We start from the raw sequence: 24,235 nt of genomic DNA, 5'->3' as shown, positions 1-24,235 counted from the left end.
GTGCCGGAGTCCCTCTTCCTTGGGAGAGAATGGCTGAAGCTTCTCCCAGGACCTGGAGAGGATGCGATTCTGCTGGAGAAGAGGAAGCAGCCAGGGGAGCTAAAGCAAGCTGGCAAGGCTCTGCAAGAGAAGAATGGAGGGTTCTCGGAGCCGGGAAGTCACTGCCCCCCAGCCTGCAGCTGGGCCACAACTTGAACCCGCAGCCGGAAGAGGAGAGAGCCGAAGCAGGCCCGTCCCTAAGGGCACAGATGGAGGATCAGTTTCTGCACTTGACCATCAGAAAACAGGTGTCCTACAGGTAAGGGCTTCCTCTGGTCAAGTCACCAAGGGGGCTGGTTTTAGGAAAAGCAAGACATTTCAGTGAGTCTTCAGGTGGTTTTCTGCTCACTCTGAATGTTTTGTGAACTACCAGAAAGCGGGTCTGGGGGAGACACAGGGCTGAGCAACATCCAAGTCCCCTGCATGTTTGCTTGCAAATAAATTCCGCTGAGTTTATGGGGACTCAGTCTCAAGTCAGTGTGCCTAGGGTTGCAGCCTTAGTCTTTTTCAGTCAGCAACCAAAAGTCTACGTGTGTGTGTGTGTGTGTCTCAAGTACAGGAATAGCCAATGTGGCACCCCCTCCAGTTGTAGTTGTCCTGCAACTTCCATCATCCCTGATTGCTGGCCATGCTGAAGGAGGTCGATAAGAGCTGGAGTCCAATAACCACTTAGCTCCCCCTTTATCATTATAGATGGTCGCAACAGATTTAATATAACTAGGGAATTGATCAGCTAAATCAATGTAATTTTACCCTCGCATACAATCTCTTTCCCTTCCCCCTGAAAAACACTTTAAGCATCTGTGGATGGCAGAGAAATGTAAATAAGGAAGTGAGGCAGAAAAACATCCGAAGTGTATGACTGGGAAACCTGGAGGCGGGGGTGTTCGAGAAAATAAATTTAAATCAGGTACAGTCATTTGTGTTTCCTGTATTTGTCTCTGCCTTTGAAAGCGCACCACCCCAAGCCATTCTTTTTGGCTCCCTTATAGTGAGGCGATCGACTTGGGTCTGAGCCAGTAGCCAACATGCTTAGCTGAGATCCCAGTCCATATACTCGTGTCTGTGATGTCTCCAGCGAGGAGAAGCCCCATTCTTCTTGTCCAGGGCAGGACTCCTGTTATGAACCTACAGACTTCATTCTAGCTGATGCCAAGACTTGGTGACTGCATTAGCGGAAGGGATCAGAAGGACACATGTACCTGTACGGGAGTAAAATGGGGTGGTGGGACGAGAAAGTCGAAGGACAGCTGCCACAACATGGGCCTGTGAGTAACGGAGAAATGAGGGAGTCAATAATTCGTACCCTGTAACCTAAGCTATTGTTTTTGTAAATTGTAAATCGGGTTTCCGTAGGTGACAATGTGAAAGCTTTCGAGCTGTTCTCTATTAAAGCTAAAAATAACTCCAAGTATATTACTTTGCAATGCCACGTTAGTTACTAGCTTTATAATAACCCCTTAGCACTTTAAGTTGGTAGCATTAAACAAACAAAACTGGGTGTCACAGAATATAGGAAGCCATGGTTCACTATGACTGAAAGCTCAGAGCTAAATTTAAAGCTTCCCAGGTTGCTTGAAGAAGAGCTTTGTGATACTAAAAAAGCTTGCCCATTCTCCCCCACAGAAGCTGCCATCGCCTTACCAGCCTCGCATGCTGACTCTCCCTGATCATCCCCATATAAACACTTCAGCAGTCAATAACTGATGGCGGTTTGAAGTGATTCACTGTACACTCATGGAGCAACCCTCTGTCCTGAACAGCATATGAAGGAAAATACTTTATACAGAAAACATTCTTGGATACTAGTGTTTCTACTGCAAACAGATAAAATGGGGGTGACATACCCCCACCTTCAAACACCATTGCTTGCATCTGAGAACGGTGATCTAACTATCTGATGAATTTGTAGGTTGCAGTGATTCAAATGCTAGATTTAGATGTGGAAAGTGCCTGGGCTTACATCCCCATTCAAGTATCATTCTCATTCAAGCTCACTGAAAGGACAAGTCACTTTCTCAGCCTAACCTACCCTGCAGGGTTGTTGTGAAGCCAAAGCACTGCTCTGAGCTCATTGGACGGAGGGAGAGAGGCTGTAACTAACTAGTGATAGACTTGTGCTTAGGGTCTCCTAGAATGACTTGGGTAGCCAACTTTGTGCACAGCAGATCTGGGGTCCATGGGGGTTAAAATTCAGGAAAATGAATGGTGCTGCTATAGCACATGTGATCCCCACAGTATACAGTGGTACCTCAGGTTACATACGCTTCAGGTTACAGACTCCGCTAACACAGAAATAGTACCTCGGGTTAAGAATTTTGCTTCAGGATGAGAACAGAAATCGTGTGGCGGCAGCGCAGTGGCAGTGGGAGGCCCCATTAGCTAAAGTGGTGCTTCAGGTTAAGAACAGTTTCAGGTTAAGAACAGACCTCCGGAACGAATTAAGTTCTTAACCCAAGGTACCACTGTATATGGACAAAATGCTTCATCCAAGGACCAGGAAAGGCATATCTCTGGCTTCTCACAGGAAGAAGATTGTTGCCCAAGGAGAAATGTTTCCTTGGACACTTAATGGTTATGTGCCAGAACAGCAAACGGAGGTTGTGGAAAGTTGCTATTCAAATGCCCCGGCTCAAAACATTTAGCCATTCTTAGCAGATGTGCAGCATGATCTGTGAGCTATGCTCTAGAAACTTTGCAGCAGCCTTTGCCAACCCGGTGCCTCCATATGTTTTGGATGACAATTCTCATCAGCCCCAGCCAGCGTGGGCTAGGGGGAGTTGTCATCCAAAATATCTGGAGGACACCAAGAGACCTTGAGAGTCATCTGGTCCAACTCCCTGCAATGCAGGAAACTCAGCTCAAGCATCCAGGACAGGTGGAAACATGGCCCCCCCCCGGGGGGGGCAGGGGGGCAGCTGCCCCCCCCCAATCATGTAAGTCAATAAAAATACTTAAATAACCCCCACATAAATCCTGGCTATGCCCATGGGTGGAAACCTCCGAAGGAGAGTCCACCACCTCCCAAGGGAGACCATTCTGCTGTCGAACAGCTCTTACTGTCAGAAGCAAAGGACTGCTTCCAGGTTACACACTGCTTATTAATGCCACCATTAAGTCCCTTATTGTATGTTGCAGCTGGACACAGGGGGGCTACCTTAAAGCCAGGGGCATGACTTGCCCTAACATGGTGCCCGCTAACATGGTGCCCGCTAACATGGTGCACACAATGGTCTACTTTCTGAAGCTTAAAAGCATTCTGGCCTGGATGCCACCATGAGTGAGGGATTATCAAGGCTGGGAAAGGGAAGTGAACAGGATTTGCCTTCCAAGCTATACATCTCCAGGTGTGCAGGGTATGTTTTATGAATGGATTAGCTTGCTGCAATTATCCCAGAATTCCTGTGGGAGGAATGGAACATATTGCAAACTAATATGAACCATTTGGATTTGCTGGGAAGCTGCTTCATCGTCCTATCTGGCCAAGGGTTCTTTCGATAGAAAGTTCTGAAAACTCCATCCTTGAGTTCCAATTTTCCTCTGATTGGGACCATTAGCAAACTTTGTATGCCTCTTCTGATGACCCAAAAAAACCCACCCTTCACACCTATATTTTCCACCTGTAACACTTGCAGATTCTAGTTATAATTAATTCTGTGATAGTTGTTGAAAGTGACTCATGGAGTTGTCAGTCAGGACAAAATGTTCAAAACGTCGCTTTTTAAGCAGTCAGGGATGCATACAGACACCTTTTAGGCACAGAAAACTTGTTCTGTTTGGGATGTGTGTGTGTCTGTGTGCCGCAGCCTGTTAAATGCTTTAAGAAGAAAATATATCAGTCTGTGTCAGAATATCCTTTATTAACCAACGCAGCAGCAGCAGCAGCAGCAACAACAACAACAACTCTGGGCAGCTTTCAACAAATTAAAACACAATATGACATCAAATATATATTCAAATGAGCCAATTTGATTCCCTCCCTCCCTCTCTTTCTTTTTTCTTTTCCTTCTCCTCCTGCAATGAGGCTACATTTTAATATTTTAATGTTCCATTATTTTAATGTTGTATTTTATTTTTGTTTTTAAGTTGTAATCATTCTTCTTGTTTTTATTATTGCTTGTAAGCCGCTCTGAGCCCGGCCTTGGCTGGGGAGGGCGGGGTATAAATAAAAAATTATTATTATTATTATTAAATATTTCAAACTTCTCTGTTTGAAATGCCTTCAGATGTCTTCTAAAAGTCAGATAGTTGTTTATTTCCTTGACATCTGACAGGAGGGCGCTCCACAGGGCAGCTGTATTATTCATGCCAATAAACTTTCTGACCAGAATAGAAGGAAGATCAGCATTTTATTTCACTGTCCAACCTGGAATCTGAAGAAAGAAAGTAAGGCAGAGACAGGATGATGAGCCTGGCAATGTCTCTAAACCAGAATTGGTCTTGTGCAGAAAGCCAGGCCTAGCCACAGACACATACTGTTGCAGTACAATATGCAGGGCCAGTCTTGACTCTTGGGTTGTAATCTAGTAAGCGGCTGTGTAGTGTAGCAAACTAGGCAACTGGGATTGTTAGGAGTAAGAATCAGGACACAGAACAATCCTTGTGAGATGGAATTTAATATCCAGGTTTTGCATACAGCAACCATCCGGCTCTCAGTACTTTTCTGTCCTCCTTAGACTTGTTTAAGTCCTGGGATAGCTCAAACCTGTGATTAACGTAGGGCATTCCAAAATGCTGGAGCTGCTGTAAACATTACAGGTGGGGGAATTTGGATACAGCAAGGGAGTGCCAAGAGTGAAAAGTTCCAGGTGATGTTATCACATTTGTATGTCAGTCTGTGCTCACAGGTTAGCACATGCAAATGCAGACAAATTCAAGCTATTTGCAAAGAGGAAAATTGAGATGCGCCTGTTGCCTAACACTGCAGATCCTCTAAAGAACACCAGACAGATGGCACTCTTAACCACCAGGTCCAAAGAGAACCCAGGCAGGAGGAAATCCATGGGCACATCAAAGGAGTTGGATGTGCAGGCATAACCCAGTACGTACAGCACGCTGTGAGCTGTTCTAACCACCTCCCATTCCTCCAAAGCATTTGTCAAAAAATGGAGGACTGTAGGATCAGGGTCAGCTCTATAGTCTTCCAACTAGAATGCAGGAATCCCAGCACGCAGTCTCCCATCCAATAGGAAACCATGCCAGACCCTGCTTACTTTGCAAATTTGCTAGCAGTTTTATTGCTGCACCACTGTTTAAAGAATGATTTAAATGTATGGTGAGCACATAACCTAGTTATACTATTTTGCGGGTGGCACTGAGCTTCTTGGACTTGCCGATTGCAAGGTCGGCGGTTCAAATACGTGTCACGGAGAGAGCTCCCATTGCTCTGTCCCAGCTCCTGCCAACCTAGCAGTTCGAAAGGACACCGGTGCAAGTAGATAAATAGGTACCTCTGTGGCAGGAAGGTAAATGGTGTTTCCATGAACTCTGGTTTCCGTCATGGTGTCCTGTTGTGCCAGTAGTGGTTTAGCCATGCTGGCCACATGACCCGGAAAGCTGTCTGTGGACAAATGCCGGCTCCCTCAGCCTGAAAGCGAGATGAGCACTGCAACCCCACAGCTGCCTTTGACTGGACTTAACCATCTAGGGGTCCTTTACCTTTTACCTTTACCTTACTATTTTGCAGTGGGGGGGGGGGTTGGCATAAGGATTAGCAAAAGGCTCCCTGGAAAGAGGATGACTGAGCCCAAAAAGATTGTGATACAACTCCTGCGAAGGCAAAATTTCCTCAGCCTGCCCGAGACCCCACGTATCACGTCATGTTAACTGCCTATGGGCACTTCCTGCCAGTCCTCTGCCTGCTGTGCTCCCCCAGCCGGCAGAAGGGTAGAGGGTGGCAGCATCAGCCTTTTACGTAAAAGAAGGAGGAGGAGAAAAAGCACCCTTGATATTTTTAAGGACTTGGAAATAAATGTTTCTTCCAGAAATAGAGAGAATGTGGTGTGTGTGGAGGTGTCTCTGGCGGGGGGAGCGTGGGCTGCCGGAGCAAGTTATATATAGCACTTCCCGAGCCAAGCCTCTTAGCAGCAATGGATTTGCAAGGCTCGCTGGTTCCAGCCTTTGCGGAAGCGGCTGCAATAAATACCTAAGTAGGTTTCATGTTTATATACCTGATTTTAGCAGTGATTCACCCGGGGGGATTTGGGGAAGTCATTCAGAGAAGCAAGGGAGACAAAAGCTTCTCGGCCCACTAATTGGCCACTAGTTTTACTAATTGCCATATTGCACATTACAAAACAAGGTAGGCTGCTGCGTGGGTAGCATAACCATGGAAGGATTTCATAATCTGTGAGGGAGACAAGCGGTGCTTCGATTACACTGGGGCATGTCCCCTCCTTAGCTTTTATGACAGCTCCCTTAGCTGTTTTTAGAAATGTATGGGGGCACAATTTGTCTGTAATTGTCTAGCAGGTGCTAGGCAGAGAGGGTTTGGAAATTTCATTAAGGCCCCCCTACTTTCCCTCACATTATTCAAACGACTTCTGAGACCCTTGGTGTGTACACACTGAAGCAAGTGAGCAGCAATTGCCCCCAACACCGTACAGCATGTAAAAATAAAATGTGTATGCCTCTTATGGATTATAAGGTACGGCATAATATAGGTAGGGACACGGGTGGCGCTGTGGGTTAAAGCCGCAGCACCTAGGATTTGCCGATCGAAAGGTCGGAGGTTCGAATCCCCGCGGCGGGGTGCGCTCCCGTCGTTCGGTCCCAGCGCCTGCCAACCTAGCAGTTCGAAAGCACCCCCGGGTGCAAGTAGATAAATAGGGACCGCTTACCAGCGGGAAGGTAAACGGCGTTCCGTGTGCTGCGCTGGCTCGCCAGATGCAGCTTGTCACGTTGGCCACGTGACCCGGAAGTGTTTGCGGACAGCGCTGGCTCCCGGCCTCTTAAGTGAGATGGGCGCACAACCCTAGAGTCTGTCAAGACTGGCCCATACGGGCAGGGGTACCTTTACCTTTTAATATAGGTACACACTGTGCGCTTGGATGAAGCAGCCGATTATGGGTAAAATTCATGTGCCCATATTTTTTTGCCACAAGGGTGCTTTTTTCATTCCTCTGCCCCGCAGCTGACAAAAGGCTGAACATGTTTTCAAGCCTTGCAAGTGAGGCAGCCTGGCTTGCTGAATTCATATTGTGTGGGCTGAACCATTCAGAGGCTTCGAATGTTTGCGAATGTTCATCATCAGTTGACTGCAAAATATCACCTTGCAGTGGGAGAGCGGGGGCGGGGGTGGGAATCTAAATGATACTCAAAGCATAACTGAGGCTTGGGATATCCGCCAGTGCTCAAAAAGGACTCTGTGGAAGTCAACTTTTAAAATGTGGATTTGTGACTCTATTAATCTCCCAGCATCCCTTTGGCCCACATCAGCACCTGAGCCATTACAATCCTCACCGTACTCAGGTATTGCAAGCACAAGGGAAAGCACTTCCTGAAGCCATTAGCAAAGTCTATGGCTAGTTTGGCTAGTGCAAAGAATTCTGGTGCCAACAGATCATATTTCTCAAAGGGTGGAGTCAGCACCTCACCTTTAGTAGAAGAGGCCCTATGGCTCTTATCTGCCAAGACTGCCAGAAGTGCTTATTAGAGTGGAGTAAAATGGTAGGGAAGGGACGCGGGTGGCGCTGTGGGTAAAAGCCTCAGCGCCTAGGGCTTGCCGATCGAAAGGTCGGCGGTTCGAATCCCCGCTGTGGGGTGTGCTGCCGTTGTTCGGTCCCAGCGCCTGCCAACCTAGCAGTTCGAAAGCACTCCTGGGTGCAAGTAGATAAATAGGGACCGCTTACTAGCGGGAAGGTAAACGGCGTTTCCGTGTGCGGCTCTGGCTCGCCAGAGCAGCGATGTCACGCTGGCCACGTGACCCGGAAGTGTCTCCGGACAGCGCTGACCCCCGGCCTCTTAAGTGAGATGGGCGCACAACCCCAGAGTCTGGCAAGACTGGCCCGTACGGGCAGGGGTACCTTTACCTTTACCTTAAAATGCTAGGGAACAATATACCCTCCAACATTTCTCTGATGAAAATAGGGACATCCTATTCAACAACAACAACAATTTTCTTTATACCATGCCCATCTGACTGGGTTGTCCCAGCCACTCTGGGCAGCTTCCAATATATATATATCACAACACAATAAAACATTTAACATGAAAAATCTTCCCTATACAGGGCTGCCTTCAGATGTATAATTGCTTATCTCCTTGGCTTGGGGGTCACGTAACGCCATACATTCCAAACTTTATTTGATGAAAATAGGGACATCCTAAGGAAAAGTGGGACATTCTGGGATCAAATCAGAAAACAGGATGGCTTCTGTAAATCCAGGACTGTCCCTGGAAAATAGAGACACTTGGAGGGTCTGGAAACAGTAACACACTCAAGGCTTAAATAGGGCCTTGAAACAGTTAGACTGCAATCCTGTACCCACTTTCCTTAGAGTAAGCCCTATTTAAATACATTTGACTTAATTTTGATTATAGGATTGCAGAGACCATCTCATTTTCCTATCTAGTAAAAGTGTGTGCTGGGAATGGCCCATGTGAATGGGCAGAAGTGCAGCAACCCAGCCTCAGATGTTCAACTTTAAAACTGCCTGGTGACTGGCACTTGAGTTGCTGCTGAGAACAGGAAGTAGATTTCTCCTCCTGCCAACAATGTGTGTAGCTCTGTGTAAGGTGTAGCCGATCAAAGGGCCACATTCTCCTTTGGCCACTGCTGGCTGTGATGAAATGTGATGAAATCAAAATGGTATTAAAATTTTAAAATACAGATAATCTGATGACTGGGAAGTGTGAAGTTCTACCAAACCTAATGCTTTGCCTACTTTCCCCCTCTTTTTGCTGCTGCCAAAATTGGTGAGGTCTTTGAAGCTAGAAAAATATGATGGAGAGACTGGATTGTTTTCCCTGCAACCTTTTGTTCTTTTTAACACATCCTTCTTAGAACCAAATACCTCTCTCACTTTTATTCCTCTTTCCTTCTCATTTCTCTTCTCTTCCCCATTTCTTCAATCCCTCTCACTTTTTAAGCTTTCCAATCCCCGCCCCCATGTTTATACACCAGTTTCTCTTTGTTTCCTTAGCCTTTCTTAGAAGCAGGTTTTCACCAGCTTGCATCCTGCACCCCCCACTTGCTCCCTGGCAGCTCCAAAACTGCCTGGCTCCTAAATTTTGCACACACAAAATATGTATCACTGTGAATAAGAGATATGCTTTTTATGCTTTCCTCAGCCATTGTTGGCTTAAAAATGCTTGTGTCTTCCTGTGAATACTCAGCGGATAATAAACTCCCCAAATCCACTGTTGGGAAATGTCTTTATTGGGACCCACCAAAATGTCACAAAAAGTGTGACGAGGGTTCTCTAATGCCCTTTTGGGCCCTTTCCCCTAATGTGATCCTTCATATGGAGCTAAGCATCACTTTTCTCATCTATCCCTTACTCTTCCTGCATGGTGGCCTCCTTACCTCTACACTTTATGTTGCAGACAGATGGGTTTGTTTACCTAGTAAGCACTAGCACTAGAGGTCAGGAGTTGCAGGAACACAAGCCTACTTGTTATCCTTATCTCTCAGGCTTATCAACTATTCCTGTGGTAGGCGCAGGGACACCAGGGAGGCTACAGGTAGGTAGCCTGTTGGTCTGCCATAGTTGAAACAAAACAAAACAAATATAATAAAATAAAATAAAAAATCCTTCCAGTAGCACCTTAGAGACCAACTAAGTTAGTTATTGGTATGAGTTTTCGTGTGCATGCACACTTCCTTTCAGCCCTATTTCAGCACTTGGCTGTGACACAGAAGAGGGCAAATACCTGTTCGCAGCTGCCCCAGAGAGCAGAGTTAAGGGTAGATATCAGAGGAACATTAGGAAGAAACTTCTTGATAGCCAGAGCAGTTTGACATAGAGGGCACTTGCCAGGGGTGGGCACTCTCCCTTGCTCGAGGTCCTTCAGGCAGAAGCTAGGCACTCCTCTGTTAGAGGATATTCTGAATTGAGAAGTTTGGAATAAAGGTCTTTCAGGGCTGGGCCAACACTCCTATTGATTCGGCATCGAGTGTGGTTTCCACTGCTGATTTGGGAAGCAGTGTACACATGATGCTAGCCACAAGCCACTTCTATCCTGTCATTTGTTAGGAAATGCTGCATTTTGATGCATTTCCCCAAAAACTTGCTTCAATTCAAACTGAGAAAAAGAATGAGCAAGCTGTGTTTCAAGCTGGTAATGTGTACACAGCCCAACTATATGAGTCTACGAACCAGAGAGACTCATTCTCTGAATTCTAGAAGATTCACCCGTTTCCCCAAACAGCCATCTCTTTCAACAGATCCCACACTAATGTTGCTCCCATGATGTAACCATCACTGTAGCTCTTCTGCTCCCCCAAACTCCCAGAGCAGCAGACAGGACATTTGTTCAGTGTTGTCACTTACTCTGCCTGTTTCTCTGGAGCTGGCAGCCATTATTATTATTATTATTATTATTATTATTATTATTATTATTATTATTATTATCATCATCATCATCATATTGTTTGATTTGTGGTGTGCTTTATGTTTTATTGATTGTTTATGACTACTTTTGTTATGTTGAAAGCCACCTTGAGCATGGTTTTAACTATCGGAAAGCGGCATACAAATAAAATTATGTATGTATGTATTCTTATATATTTTATTTATACCCCTTTCCCTGATGGGAATTTCCAAGGTGGTTTGGAAATTGCCCCAAATGGAAATCATTCTTGTAGGATCTAATTCTACTTCCAGAATTTAGGATTCACTGATTCTTTTGACCCTGTGCTCTCCAGAGTTTAATGCTTCACTGTAGCAGCTGTTTACAGTGCAGCACTATGACAGTGTGGAACATATACCGGTAATCATAGAATTGTAGAGTTGGAAGGGATCCTGAGGGTCATCTAGTCCAACCCTCTGCAGTGTGAGCTTAAATATGTTTACATGGAAACTCGCTGAGTTCAGAGGTACTTACATCTTGATAAGGACTGAAGCTTTGGTTACACAATAGCAGGGAAACAATTGAGACACTTCTTAAGGGGCATAATGGGATGTTCTGGGAAGAGATGAGGTTGTGTAGATTTAGAAAAATAGAAAACTAATAATAATGAGGTTTGTAACCTGCCACTTATTACTTGCATCTTAGATGGGAAACAGCCCTACTAGAAAAATTAACTAATAAACTGAAACTGACATGGGGACAAACAGAAGAAGACACCTTCACCCCGGTATGGCTCCCCTTTATCACACACACAGCCCAACAGGACAATGACAATAATCCACCAACAGCATACAAATCAATATGGCTAACCTGATCCAAAACACCCACCCACCTCACTCACACACGAAAACAAAGATCACCACAGCCAATCACAAGCAAACAACCACACCCTAGGCCAACCCCAACCTCTCTCACCGCCAAAGGAACACAAGTGAACAACACAAACAACGCTGACACCAAACTCTACACACATTAAACATAATAGAAACACCGCCACCCGACCCCACCCCCATCCACCTTCCCTCTCTCCACCCCCCCTTTTTTCTTCTCTCTTTCTTTTCTCTTCTCCCCCTAATGCCTCAACAAATGAAATGGATTTGTAAAAATGTTACATGGAAAAAACAAAAAACAAAAAACGAGGCACTACACTTCTGTAAAACAAGAAAATCCTTAATAAAATATTTTTTTAAAAAAAGAAATCTGCTTTAGACTGCCTGAGCACAAAATGTAATTTTCCAGGAGGACCTCTTAACTACACAAAGTCATGACAACTTGGTTCCCGGTCTATTGGAGTTTCCTTTTCATCTTCACGTGCTTGACAAGTTATCACAGCAGGGAGGATGACAGTGTTGTAATACCAGTAGTGGGATTGTAGTCTTTGCTAATGTAAACACATCACTTATGCCTTTGCAATGAGAACCACAGACTCAGCTGTTTTATGCAGTGATATAGCACTTTTTAAGTTCAGACCATGAGTTTTCAAATTCTGAAGTTTTGAGGAGAAGCACAGAAATAAGGAAGATCACAAGAAAGATCACAAGACAGCCCAGAGAACGTTTCTAAAAATTGGTGGAGGAGTATGAGGAAGAAAAACCTAGTACAATGCACTTGCTATCTGTTATACAAACCCAATGAAATACTTGCTAGCCTAGCTCTTTCACTACCTCTTGTAGCCCAAGGATCAGGGCTGTACAGTGGTACCTCAGGTTAAGAACTTACCGGTAATTCATTCCGGAGGTCCGTTCTTAACCTGAAACTGTTCTTAACCTGAGGTACCACTTTAGCTAATGGGGCCTCCCACTGCTGCTGTGCCGCCGCCGCCACACGAATTCTGTTCTCATCCTGAAGCAAAGTTCTTAACCCAAGGTACTATTTCTGGGTTAGTGGAGTCTGTAACCTGAAGAGTATGTAACCGGAAGTGTATGTAACCCAAGGTACCACTGTATATAGTCTATGATTCTGCTATTCCACAGGTAGAACAAGCACAGACATTGTCATGGAGTGCCAAATTCAGTAACCTGAGGGTGCTTCTAGATGAAAGGTTCCTGGCATAAGAGACTCTTAGCTTTCAAGCTTTTATGCACCTTCAGAAATAGTTTTGAAAGTGACTAGTTTTGAAAGTAAACTGAGGCTATGTACACATTAGCAGATTAAAATTCAGCAAGGTCGTTCCTCTCTTGCATGTTGGACACATCAGAGAGGGGGTGGAGATGACTTCACCAATGTGCATTATGTTGGTGCAAGAGAAATCTATATCTGTCTGTCTGTCTGTCTGTCTGTCTGTCTGTCTGTCTGTCTGTCTGTCTATCTATCTATCTATCTATCTATCTATCTATCTATCATCTATCATCTATCTATCTATCTATCTATCTATCTATCTATCTATCTATCATCTATCTATCTATCTATCGTCTGTCTGTTTATCTGTCTGTCTGCTAATGAATTCCTGGATACCAGGATCCAGGTTGGGGGAAAATACTCTTTGCTGAGAGAACCCCACATAGAGATTTAAAATAACAAAATATGCGGAAAAGTAAAGCATGAAAGTATAGGAGGTTAAGACTTTTAAAATATGCCCATGTGAGTTCCAAAACTTCCCTCTTTCTGCAGAATAGGAAAAGGCCACACATTTGGTAAGTTGAACAATACAGTGTGCAAAAGTATATGTAGGTCTGCAGACGTCAGCTTTCTTTTGTGCAGTACTAGGATTACCTTGGCATTGTTGTTTTCAGAACAAAGTACAAAGCTCAAAAGCTTGCAACCTGCCAACTGTATCACATTGAAAGATAATTATCTCTACAGGGTTTGATGTGCTCAGTGGTGCAGTTAGCTAATTTCAGACTCTGGACTTAATGGTCTTATCCCACCCACTTTCCTTTAGGTGCTAGTATTACTTCATTTCAAAATCTGATAAGCCAGCCCTGCTGATCTGCCCTCTTGGTCATTCTGCTGAACGGAGCCCTAGACATCTGCCCCAAAGTCCTGCCTTGCTGCAGCCAACTAGGACATACTCCCCTTTCCGTTTCGAATCTTATCCACAAACGCCTCATAATTTTCTTCAGCCTGATCAATATCCCATGCCTTACAGTTCTTTATTCTCTGGAACTGTCGCAGTAGCCATGGCCTGTGCCAAGCACTCCCATTGTAAACAGGTGCAATGCTGCTAAACAAAGGCACTTTGTGCAGCCAGGATGCGGGGCTCCTACTGTGAGCTGTCCCTGCTGCTGCATCGCGTGAAGTCTCAGTGGCCTTGCTGTGTGCCACTTTGACAATGGTGAAGCCTGGAACGCTGCTGTCATTGTGTTTGTGGGCTGGGAAATGAGATGCAGGAGTTACATCCTCCGCTCCCAGGTGGGAAGACATGTGCAGATGGGATGGATGCTTTATGGGAAGGGAGTTTGATGAACAGTTCTTTCCGGCTCAGCCTTCCCTTTGAATCCTTTTTAAAGCATGCTAATCAGCCTTCATAGAATAGCATAATCAAATCCCCATTTGCTCCCACCAATCTGTGTCTGCAGCTCTTTGACATGAGCCTGTGTTTCAGCATCTCTTAAAGCAAAAAAAAGTGTTCATAGGCTAGTGCTTCATGAATACAACTGCTGTGCTGCCCTTCAACTTGGACAACACTGCTTTTTCCAAGACCCGGTGCCAACTGACAACCCCCAAAGAGTGAGATTTGCCAATTCTGGCAAAGGTGGGAAATCAATGGGCACCGAAGGGAACAGGTTCACACTCTTGCATTACTCGCTGGGCACTACTGTAGATTCCTAATTATTATTATTATCAGACCTGGTGCTGCCTGAAAGATTCGTAGCAGCTGATGTGTAATGAATAGACAAGCTCTTTGCGAGTCCAGTTTGCAAGAGTTCCAGCAGGGCAAGGGAACTGGTGACTTAGGCAAAGTATATACATATATATATATATATATATACACACATGCTCAAAGAAAGAGGAAAGGAACAGGTTCTGGGATTCTTGGTGAGACCTGGTGGGGCAGGCATAGGCAAACTCAGCCTTCCAGCTGTTTTGGGACTACAACCCCCATCATCCCTAGCTAACAGGACCAGTGGTCAGGGATGATGGGAATTGTAATCCCAAAGCATCTGGAGGGCCAAGTTTGCCTATGCCTGTGGTGGCGCCTGGGAAAGCACCCTCTGAAACGTATTAGGCTTTAGCAGTCTTCTGACTTTGTGTCTCACTAGCGCTCACTGCAGCTCACTCTTCTCTTGCTTTTTCTCTTCAAATAAGGCTAGGTCTTGCTGTACATGATTTACTCCCCCAGTGCAAGAGGCTGCTATATCTCCCAGCTTGAGCCTGGCTTTGTCAGGATCTTTAGTGAGCCCGCTTGTTTCTTCAGATAGTTTAGGTAACTGAACAATTTGGAGGTAGTCGCCCCCATGTTTTTCCTCTTCCCCTGGCAGATGGCTTCACTTGCTAATGCTTCCTCCTTCCTTTGGCTGGAAACTTTCCCAAAGGGATTATTGAGCAGCCTGCAGGAACCGACACATGGTGCCCATCTCTGTTGTGCTCTCTTCCTGCCAATCCCACCTCTTCTTTCAGTCGGTTGGCCTTTGCTTGGGAGTCTGTTCTTCTCTGCCAGGCTGCATATGGCTCTGTCCTCCCCTCTCAGCTGGTGGGCACCGCTTCCTGCGCTTAGCATTTTCAGATGCACAACGGAGGGCAGGAACAATCTGTCTGGCTTAGCCTAACCACTGGCTGATGCTCGATTTGTTGTTGGTTGAGAAGGACTAGCACCAAAAATCTACAGGTTGCCCTATATGGTGGGCGGGGTGGTGGGAACCTTTCTGAAATGTGTGCTTGTTGGCTGTCTTATCTGGGCCAACTGAACTGATCTCTGTTGCTTGTCATAATATTATCCGGCTTTGTGTGCAAGAAAGTGTAACAAGCCAACTGCTGCCCAGAATTTCCCAGGTTCCTTGCAAATTGCACAGGCTTGACAGTACAGTATACATTTCGGATCGGCAGTACATTCTGTGGCCAGGGAAGAATGGATGGACTAGAATGGGAGGACTGTTCTTCTCAGGAAGCATCACTATCCATGATGAACACACCCAGAGAACTGGGAACTGGAGAATTCTTAACAGGATTTATCTTGCCTTCCAGCAGATTCTAGCAGGGACCTTGGCTTCTGTCACAGAGCAAAACTGATGCAGCTTAGGGTCTTCAAAAGTTTAGCAGTGATTATGGTGGGGATGTGAAATGTATGTGTTCATTTGCTTTTTAGTGCCTACCTGGCCTTCGAAAGACAACAAAAGCAGCTTATGGAGGAACAGCAGCAAAATAACAGTTAAAAGATTCAAAAGCAGGCATTGTGAGAAATTCTAAATGTGTCAGAAGGGTTTGTAGATGACAGAAACATTCTATTCTGCTAACCAGAGCAGCTTGGGTTCAATCATGCGCTTCCTGGGTTCACCGCCCACCATTCACAATCTCTACATGGCCTCAATCAATGTTCTGACAAGCCATGCATCCCCCACAACTCACCTTTCCATTCTGGAACCTTGCACCATCTTCTGGCAGAAACCTGCACCTGCAGTTCCAAATCTTTTCATTGCCACTGAATGATGCTGAGAAAACCCATGGGAGGAGGCTTAAACATTCCAAAGTGATACACACATTCTAATTTGTTGTTAAAGGGAAACTCTTGTGTTATGGTATATGCAATGCATAGTAATACATTTAAAAACCTACAGATCTTAAGCCAGTAAGAATGTACGCTCTCAGAGTCTGTTATATCATAATAAAGCATGGTTTAAAATGCTACAAAGGCATGCGCATAAGGCAGCATTTTCTACATTCCATGTTCAATGATGCAGGACACAGTAAAACACATTAAGTGCCCCTGGAAAAAGCATCCCACATGGGATGGCTCAGCTGGTAGACCATGACACTCTTAATCCCAGGGTCATGGGTTCAAGTCCCATAATGGGCAAAATATCCCTGCATTGCAGGGGGTTGGACCAGATGACCCTCAGGGTCCCTTATAACTCTACAAATGATTCTATGGTTTCTGTGAGTCGTGTGGATAGTTTGGAACTGGCACAGGCTGAATGCCATTCTCCTGTTTATTGATGGAGGGTGATGTGTTCAAGACATAGCATGCATGGTCTCTTAAATGTGCAGATGTGTAGCAAGAAAATTCCCAAGTATCCTTAAAGCTCCTTAAAACTGATACCACCTGGCAGCCCAAGGGCCAGCAAGTGTACTCTGCAGAGCAGAAAGTCTCAAACTGTGTCAGAGGCGATTTTAGGGTAGCATGACTGGTACACTTGCTCTGGGCACCGCCCTGCAGGAGGGGCGTCAAAACAATGCTGCAGAATAGAGCATGAGAGGTGGGGGGACGGGGACACACACTGAATTTAAGAGCCTAAAATCTGCCTCTGATTGTGTTCTGTGGACAACTTGTGGCTCATGAGCTCCATTCAGGAAAAGCTGTAGAACAGTCAAGAACAGCTGCACTTTTTACAGTATCCCCCCCCCCCCCACCGGTGACAGTGATCACAGTGCATTGTTCAACAAAACAGGCGGATCCATCTCTTTACAAAGGCAAGACTGTAGTTATTAAAACGTAAATTATGTATGTGCTTTAATTTGTAGAACAACAGGAGTTTATTAAGTAGTCCACTGAGACCCACAGCAATTTTCAAGTGGTCCTCGGGGAGAATGTTTGAGAATTGTTGCTGTACATCAATGGGAAACACCCTTCTTAGTGTGACTGTTTCTGTAGATACTGTTGGAGCCAGTCTCCTTTTGGTGCTGCTTCTGCCGCTGCCACTGTAAGCTATGGCTCTTTCAACATCTCAGCCTAGTGCACTCCTTAAAATGCTTCACACTAAGCATTTAAATTAGCTAGCAGCACCATTATTTAAAGCACCCCAAAGCACAATGTAAATACTGCCTTGGGATTTCTGCGTGCTCCGGGTTCAAAATATCTCCAAAAGAAATCAGTTACAACCATTCCACTGATTTTGTTAAAGCTGGATCCAATCTATTAGGTTTTGTGACATTCATCTGAACATAAATGTCCTCCATAGTCAAGGTATGCAACATTCATTCCTGAGTAAATTCCCACAGATCTCATGAATTTTTTACCCACTCTTCAAATGCAAGACTTTTTCAGATGATATTAAATCCCACACATGTGTGTGTGTGTGCTATCGTTGCATTAGCACCAACAGCATGATATCCTGGTCTCTTGGAAAGGGATGGGATGCAATTAAGAACATAATAAAATAAAGGAAGCCTTGCTGGATTAGACAAAAGTCCATCTTGTCTAGTATCCTGTTTCCATCTGTAGCCAGCCAAATACCTTCAGGAAGCCCACAAACAAAGCATTAGCAGATCCCTCCTGTCATTTGTTCTGCCATTTGGCATTCTAAGGTATATTGCCTCTCAGGCTGGAGGCTCCACTCAGCTATCATGCAAATAGACATTGGTTGACCTGTCCTCCATGAATTTGTCTAATGCCCTTTTGGAACTATCTAAGGCAAGCCATGTCCAGTGGAAGTGAATTTCGTAAGTTAATTATGTGCTGTATGGGGGGGGGGGGGGACGGACCTCTTTGTTTGTCTTGAATATACTGCCAGCCAGTTTCACTGAGTTACCTTGAACACTAGTGTTTGGCTGCAGTGGCATTGTCTTGATTGATGAAATAAGCTCACGCTTGTTCAACAACAACAACAATCTGGAGAGAAATGTAGCCCAGTGCTGGAAAGCGGAACACAGAGTTCAGTTCATTTTATCTAATCTTTCTATCTATCTGTCTACCTATTTATTTATTTAAAAGGCTCACAAAACGAGAGAATGTTGAAACAGATGAGAAAGTTAATTTGCTGATGTTTATCACTGAGTTCGTTAAATAATAAGTTTTCCTGCACTGTGCATAGTGTAGAGAGACACTTAGCCTCTAAATTGTCTTCTTTTAAAGTAAATCTCCCGTCCTGACATTCATACATCCACATTCCACACAGCACCTGCAATGGCAGCGGTTACACTAGCTGTGTAGAGAACCACACTTTCCTAACAGTTACTTAGGTCAAGTATGTACAACAGCTGTTTCCCAGAAAACAAAGGGTTTTAAACCCAACAGGTGAATCTTTACTAAAAGTGTGCAGTGCAAATATATACGGTTTAAAGTAAGCCCCGTCATATTCAATATTCTCAGGTATGTGCACACGGGATCACAGTCTTAATCTGATTCGTTGTTTCTTTTCCCCAAAGACCTGTCGTTCTGTAATGGAGTGTGTGGACAAGGAATTTCTAAAATAATTGCAATCATTCTTACCATACTACAATCACTAGAATTGCTCAGACAATGCCATGGCTGTAAAAGTGCTCTAAAACTAATATATTCATTTCGTAGATAAGCGTGGATTTACTTGGAAGTAAGTCCCACTGAATTCACTAATAGTTGCTGCTGCTCCCAATGAAGTGTGCATCAGATCACAGTCCTACAACATCTTTCAATGTGCTGCTGTGAATTGCTCTGAAAACTACGGCCTGAGATATAAATGCAATAAATTGCCAATATCATTAATGAAATAGGTGTGGACATCTTATTGTGATATTCCTTAGTGCATATAATGCTATGTATGTAATATGCAGCTTTGTTTATTAACAATTCTTGTAATAAAGATAGGCGTGCTCAAGCTGTACAGTATTTCGTCCTTTCCCTTTAACAATGTTCCCTGTAGTGTTGGAAAACCAGAAAAGGGTTATTATTTTTCTGTCATTGATCCTTTCAAACCTTAAAAAGAATTAACTTTCAAAAATAAAATGGTAACATATATAAGGTCATGATGACAATTATTTGTAAGAAAATTCATTAGCATTCTGTTCGCAATTTTAAAATGGGAGATTCCTTTGTTTATCAGTGTTTTGTGGTCTGAATGTGAAAACAAAGGTCTTTCTGTTCCCCATTGGTGCTGGAAAGCCATCAGGACAGTAGAATCATACTCTTCGTCACTCATCAGATGATATAATATGGGTCATTCTTACCACCACTACTTCCTACTCACTTCTTGAGCCTTTCTCTCCTACTTTCTGTTCTTGATACAGTGGTACCTCAGGTTACAGACACTTCAGGTTACAGACTCTGCTAACCCAGAAATAGTACCTCGGGTTAAGAACTTTGCTTCAGGATGAGAACAGAAATCGTACGGCGGCGGCAGTGGGAGACCCCATTAGCTAAAGTGGTAACTTAGGTTAAGAACAGTTTCAGGCTAAGAAAGGACCTCCGGAACGAATTAAGTTCTTAACCCAAGGTAGCACTGTACTTTCAATTCCTCATGGAGTTTTAGCTAAGTCACATGAACCCTGTAAATTGTAAACTTTGCATCTGTTTTCCTATGAAATCTTAGGAAATTCTGGAGGAGGCCGTAGAACAGTAGAGGGTTAGTTTAAATTATGTCTGTTATATTTCTTTTGCAAGATAGTGCTGGGAAATGTAGCTTAGGGGTTTTTTTTTTGTCCATTCCTTTCAGTTTCACAGCCTTTTCAAAGTTTCAAAGCTTCACACAATCAAAATACAGCAATAATCAATAAAGCACAGTCCACATCCTAAACCATTTAGATATTTAAAGGCCAAAACTAGCACTTTCAAACAGATCTGGAAACAAGTTGGGGAGCCAACGAACTTGACGCAATTCAGATGTAACATGAAGATCAAAAATGTGGTCCCATTAGCATCCTACCTGTTGCATTCTTGTGCCAGCTGAGGTTTCTGACCCTTTTTCAGCAGGGAAGTAAAGAAGCCATGTGTTATTGTGGCAAGATCTGCCTTCACCAGAAAATAATACTTTTGTTTTATTACAAATTGCAGGTGTGCCCTTTTCTGATTTAGATCAAGCCTGAGGCAGGGCAAAGCTTAGTTTTAGTTTTGTTTATTATATTTAAGTATCATTTCACAACATTCAAAAGGTGTCCTAAATCAATTTATGGTAGAATAAAAATAAAAATATAATTATAAAACAAGAAATGTAATAAAAAAATAACAATAGAAATACTAAAAGTGTTCATCTAAAGATATAGAAAACTTTCTTTTCATACCACAGTCCCATTCTGTACTGGTTACTTATTGGGGCATGGGGGAATCCGCCAGCAAGGACTGGAGATGTGAATAACATAATCTCTAATTTCACTCTTGGGTCAGCCATTTAGCTCCTTCACTTTTTTTTCTGTCTTATACAACACTCCCTTCATATCTTTGAAGGAATTAGAAAGTTCTGTTGGGCTCTTTTTGTTTAAATTTATGGCTCTTATTGATGTAGGTGGTGGTAGGGAGATTGCTAAAACTGAAAGTCTGCCATTTTTGGTGGCAGGCAGGGAGAAGCCGATTTGTATGCAAATTTAGACTTTGCATTTGGCCATCTTCTACAAGTCTGTGAGAGCCAGTGCAGAGCACTGAATTTGGATCAGGGTACAAGTTCCTTTTCCACCACGAACATTGACCTTTGGCAAGTGTCACACCTCTCAATCTCAGTTTCTTTCTTTATAACATAGAAATAACAAGAAATCTGCCTTCCGGGGCTGCTGTGACAGCAAAGACAGTAACCTGGGCCCCATCTGCACTATGCATTTATGGCAGTAACCCACCACTTTAAACCGCCACCGCTTCCCACAAAGGCTCCTGGAACTATAGTTTGTTAAGGGTACTGAGATTTGTTAGGAGACCCCCATGCCCCACACAGAGCTACGATTTCCAGTGTTCCCTTGGAAGAGGCACTGATTGTTCAACCACTTTGAGGACTGTAGCTCTCAGAGGGGAATAAGACTCTCCTAACCGCTCTAGGCACCTTTGACAAATTACAGCCGCCAGAATTATTGGGTTGTGGTGGCTAGGAAGCCATGATTGTTTAAAGTGGTATAATACTGCTTTAAATGTTTAGTGCAGACGAGTCCATAGAAAGCATATTTAAAGTGCTAGGTAAAAGTCAGAGTGAGGTGACAGATGATTCTGGACATCACAGAGGACAAGCCACTTGTTAATTATAGTAAGAGTGTATTTTTTCGGCTGGGAAACAGTGCTTGTGGGATTTCCTGATTCAGGTGCCAAAATAACTTGGCCAGCCTTGGTACTATGCAGGGCTTTTTTCCCCAACTGGAGCTCATCAGAGCTCAGCTCCGGCACCTCTCAGGTGGGCACCCCATTGCCATTCTTTCTTTTTAAATTTTTTAACACATTCTTAAAAATTTTTTTTTTACAAAGTAATAATCATAAATAAATAAGAATAAAGATGTGCACCCCACCACCGAGACCATTCCATTACAACTATCCAACCTCCCAAAATTTAAACACCTCTTGTGATGGTTTGACCCCTTTCTGTTTTAACAGTACAAATTCTACAAACACCCTCCATATGTCCTCAAAATCATTTATCCTGCATATTCCCCGTCTTACCTGAATGGCACATGTTAATTTATCATTAATAGCTATATCCCACACCTCTTTATACCACTCTTCCGTTTTGTATTCTGCTTGCCACTTCCACTTCCTGGCTATAATAATTTGTGCAGCTGTCAATAAATTTGTGAGCAAGTCCTTCATAGCTTGTGAACCTTCCACCCCATTGTAAATTGATAATAATGCTACCTCTGGACTTTTGGTCAGCTTTAACCCAGTCATTTCTGTTATCTCTTTAAACACCCTTTCCACTATTTTTTTTTACATATTTACACCCCCACCACATGTGAACATACTTCCGTTTCCTGGCATCCCCGCCAACATAACACCAAATATTCCTTGTTTATTTGATTTAATCTAACTAGTGTTAAATACTATCTCCAAATTAATTTATAATAATTGCCATTCTAAGAGAACAAGGGAGAAGTTAATGGTAAGCTCCTGCACCACTTTTTCTAGAAAAACAGCACTGGTACTATGTTCCTTTACATAGGAGAGGGGCAGGGGTGGACTTTGGTAATCTTTCGTAATATGGCACCCTGTGTGTGAGGAAAGGCCCATCTCTAAGGTGCAGCCAAGGTTAACAGGTCCAGGAGCTCAAACAAAAAGCTGTTCTTCAAAAACACATAAAAACTCAAGGTGGTGCAAGTTGGGCAAGAGGTTCCTGAGCATAGAACAGAATTCAGTTGGGCAGCATGACCGGTAGTAGTGATCATTGCACGATGAGCGCTGTCTTACAATAGCCCAAACCCCGAGTTTAAGCAAAACTGACCTGAATCATATGACCTGATATGCCCAATCATAGGGCTTAATTGGTAGAGCTTTACAGATAATGAGCACTCACCCCTCCCGTCATGGTTTTTGGATCACCCCACTCTCATTAGCCTTAGCTTTGAAGGCCTAATAAGGGACACCTGTGCTCAGCTTCAGTACTCAGGAATCCCAGCAGTTTCTCAAAAAGACTAACAAATCAGGCCCAAAAGATCTACTTTGGCGTCCCCAAATGGATCTTCTCAGTTATGCATCTTCTCAATTTTGAGCCCCTTCGGCTTGGCACCCTGTACAGGGGATCTGCCCCACCCCACCCCAAATCTGGTGCTGAGAAGGGGTGCTCTTTGCTGTCCCCCCAAACAGGCAGCCAAACGTATTAGGTCAAAGTGTTTAGTACGCCGACGCCCTTCATTGGTTAGCAGGGCAAGGGCCAGAAAGGGTTGTTCCCAAAGCGAGGGAAGAAATACCACGGCCTCTCTGTGGTGTGTAGCCAGAGTAGCTGACCTAACGCATTCAGATGGCCATTTCTCAACGGGGGAAAGGCTGTGAGGAGTTTCCTCCGCTGTCGTAAGGAGGCGCTTCTGCCCTGAGGGAGAATTCTCGCCACCCGAGAGAGACTTGTACGACGGGAACTTGTTGCCACTTGCCCAAGTCTGAGCAGAGAGGCTTCGGCGTCGAGGCTTCTCTCGCCTGAGAGAAGCAACGTGGGCTGGGAATCGGTGCGCGTGTATGCTTTGCACAGCGTGGTGCAGCGGCGGCGGCGGCGGCGGCCGTCTCAGGCTGCCTGCTACCCTTTCAGGAAGCCCATAAAAAGAGGAACAGGGTGGAGAGAGAGTGCGCGAACAAAGCCAGTGTGCCCCGCGCTGCGGACCTGATGGCAAGGAGCTGCTGGCGAGGGTCTGCCCTGCCGGGAATGACTCCGCAGCCCGGCCGCGGGAAGAGGGGCGGCGAGGCCGTGCAGAGGAGGTCCGAGGTGGTCTGAGGAGGACCTGCCCGTCCCCGAAGGGCAGATGTGGTGGCACCGGTCGTGGGATGTCCCGCGGAGCCCCCCCGGGAAAAGCACCGCCGCCAGGTACTGCCGGCCGGCCAGGCTGGGACTCTGCTGATTTCCTCTCGCCGTCTGGGCTGACGCCCTGGTCTCTCGCACGGAGAGCTGTTGTTTACATCCTGCTATTGTGGAGGGAAAGGGCCTTTGCCATGGAATCCCTTCCTCCCCTTGGGGCCATTCGCCGCCTGCGTGGAGGAAGGGAGGCCTGTGTGGGGTAGGGGACAAGGCGGCCAGGCTGCTCCTCCTCCCGTGCTAATGGCTTTACCATATATCCGAGAGGCTGGTAGGATGCAGGGTGTCCCGAGAGGAGAGGAAATGGGGGTGGGGAAGCAAATGAGGTTCCAGGAATCCTGAATGTTTTCCCCTCAAGAAGTCATTGTTGT

The 24,235-nt window shown here is 44.8% G+C and overlaps 1 long non-coding RNA gene across 1 annotated transcript; it reads left to right on the top strand.

Annotated features, from left to right (window-relative positions):
* Positions 1–157: 157 nt before the first annotated feature.
* Positions 158–19,280, top strand: LOC144327805 (uncharacterized). The gene is made up of 2 exons (XR_013392940.1): positions 158–298; positions 18,995–19,280. It is a non-coding gene; the product is annotated as an uncharacterized LOC144327805 (long non-coding RNA).
* Positions 19,281–24,235: the final 4,955 nt, after the last annotated feature.

This window comes from Podarcis muralis, chromosome 1 (genome assembly GCF_964188315.1).
Source record: "Podarcis muralis chromosome 1, rPodMur119.hap1.1, whole genome shotgun sequence".
In the NCBI taxonomy this organism is placed as follows: domain Eukaryota; kingdom Metazoa; phylum Chordata; class Lepidosauria; order Squamata; family Lacertidae; genus Podarcis; species Podarcis muralis.
The sequence above is the reverse complement of the archived record's forward strand: the minus strand, read 5'-3'. Positions and strand labels throughout refer to the sequence as shown.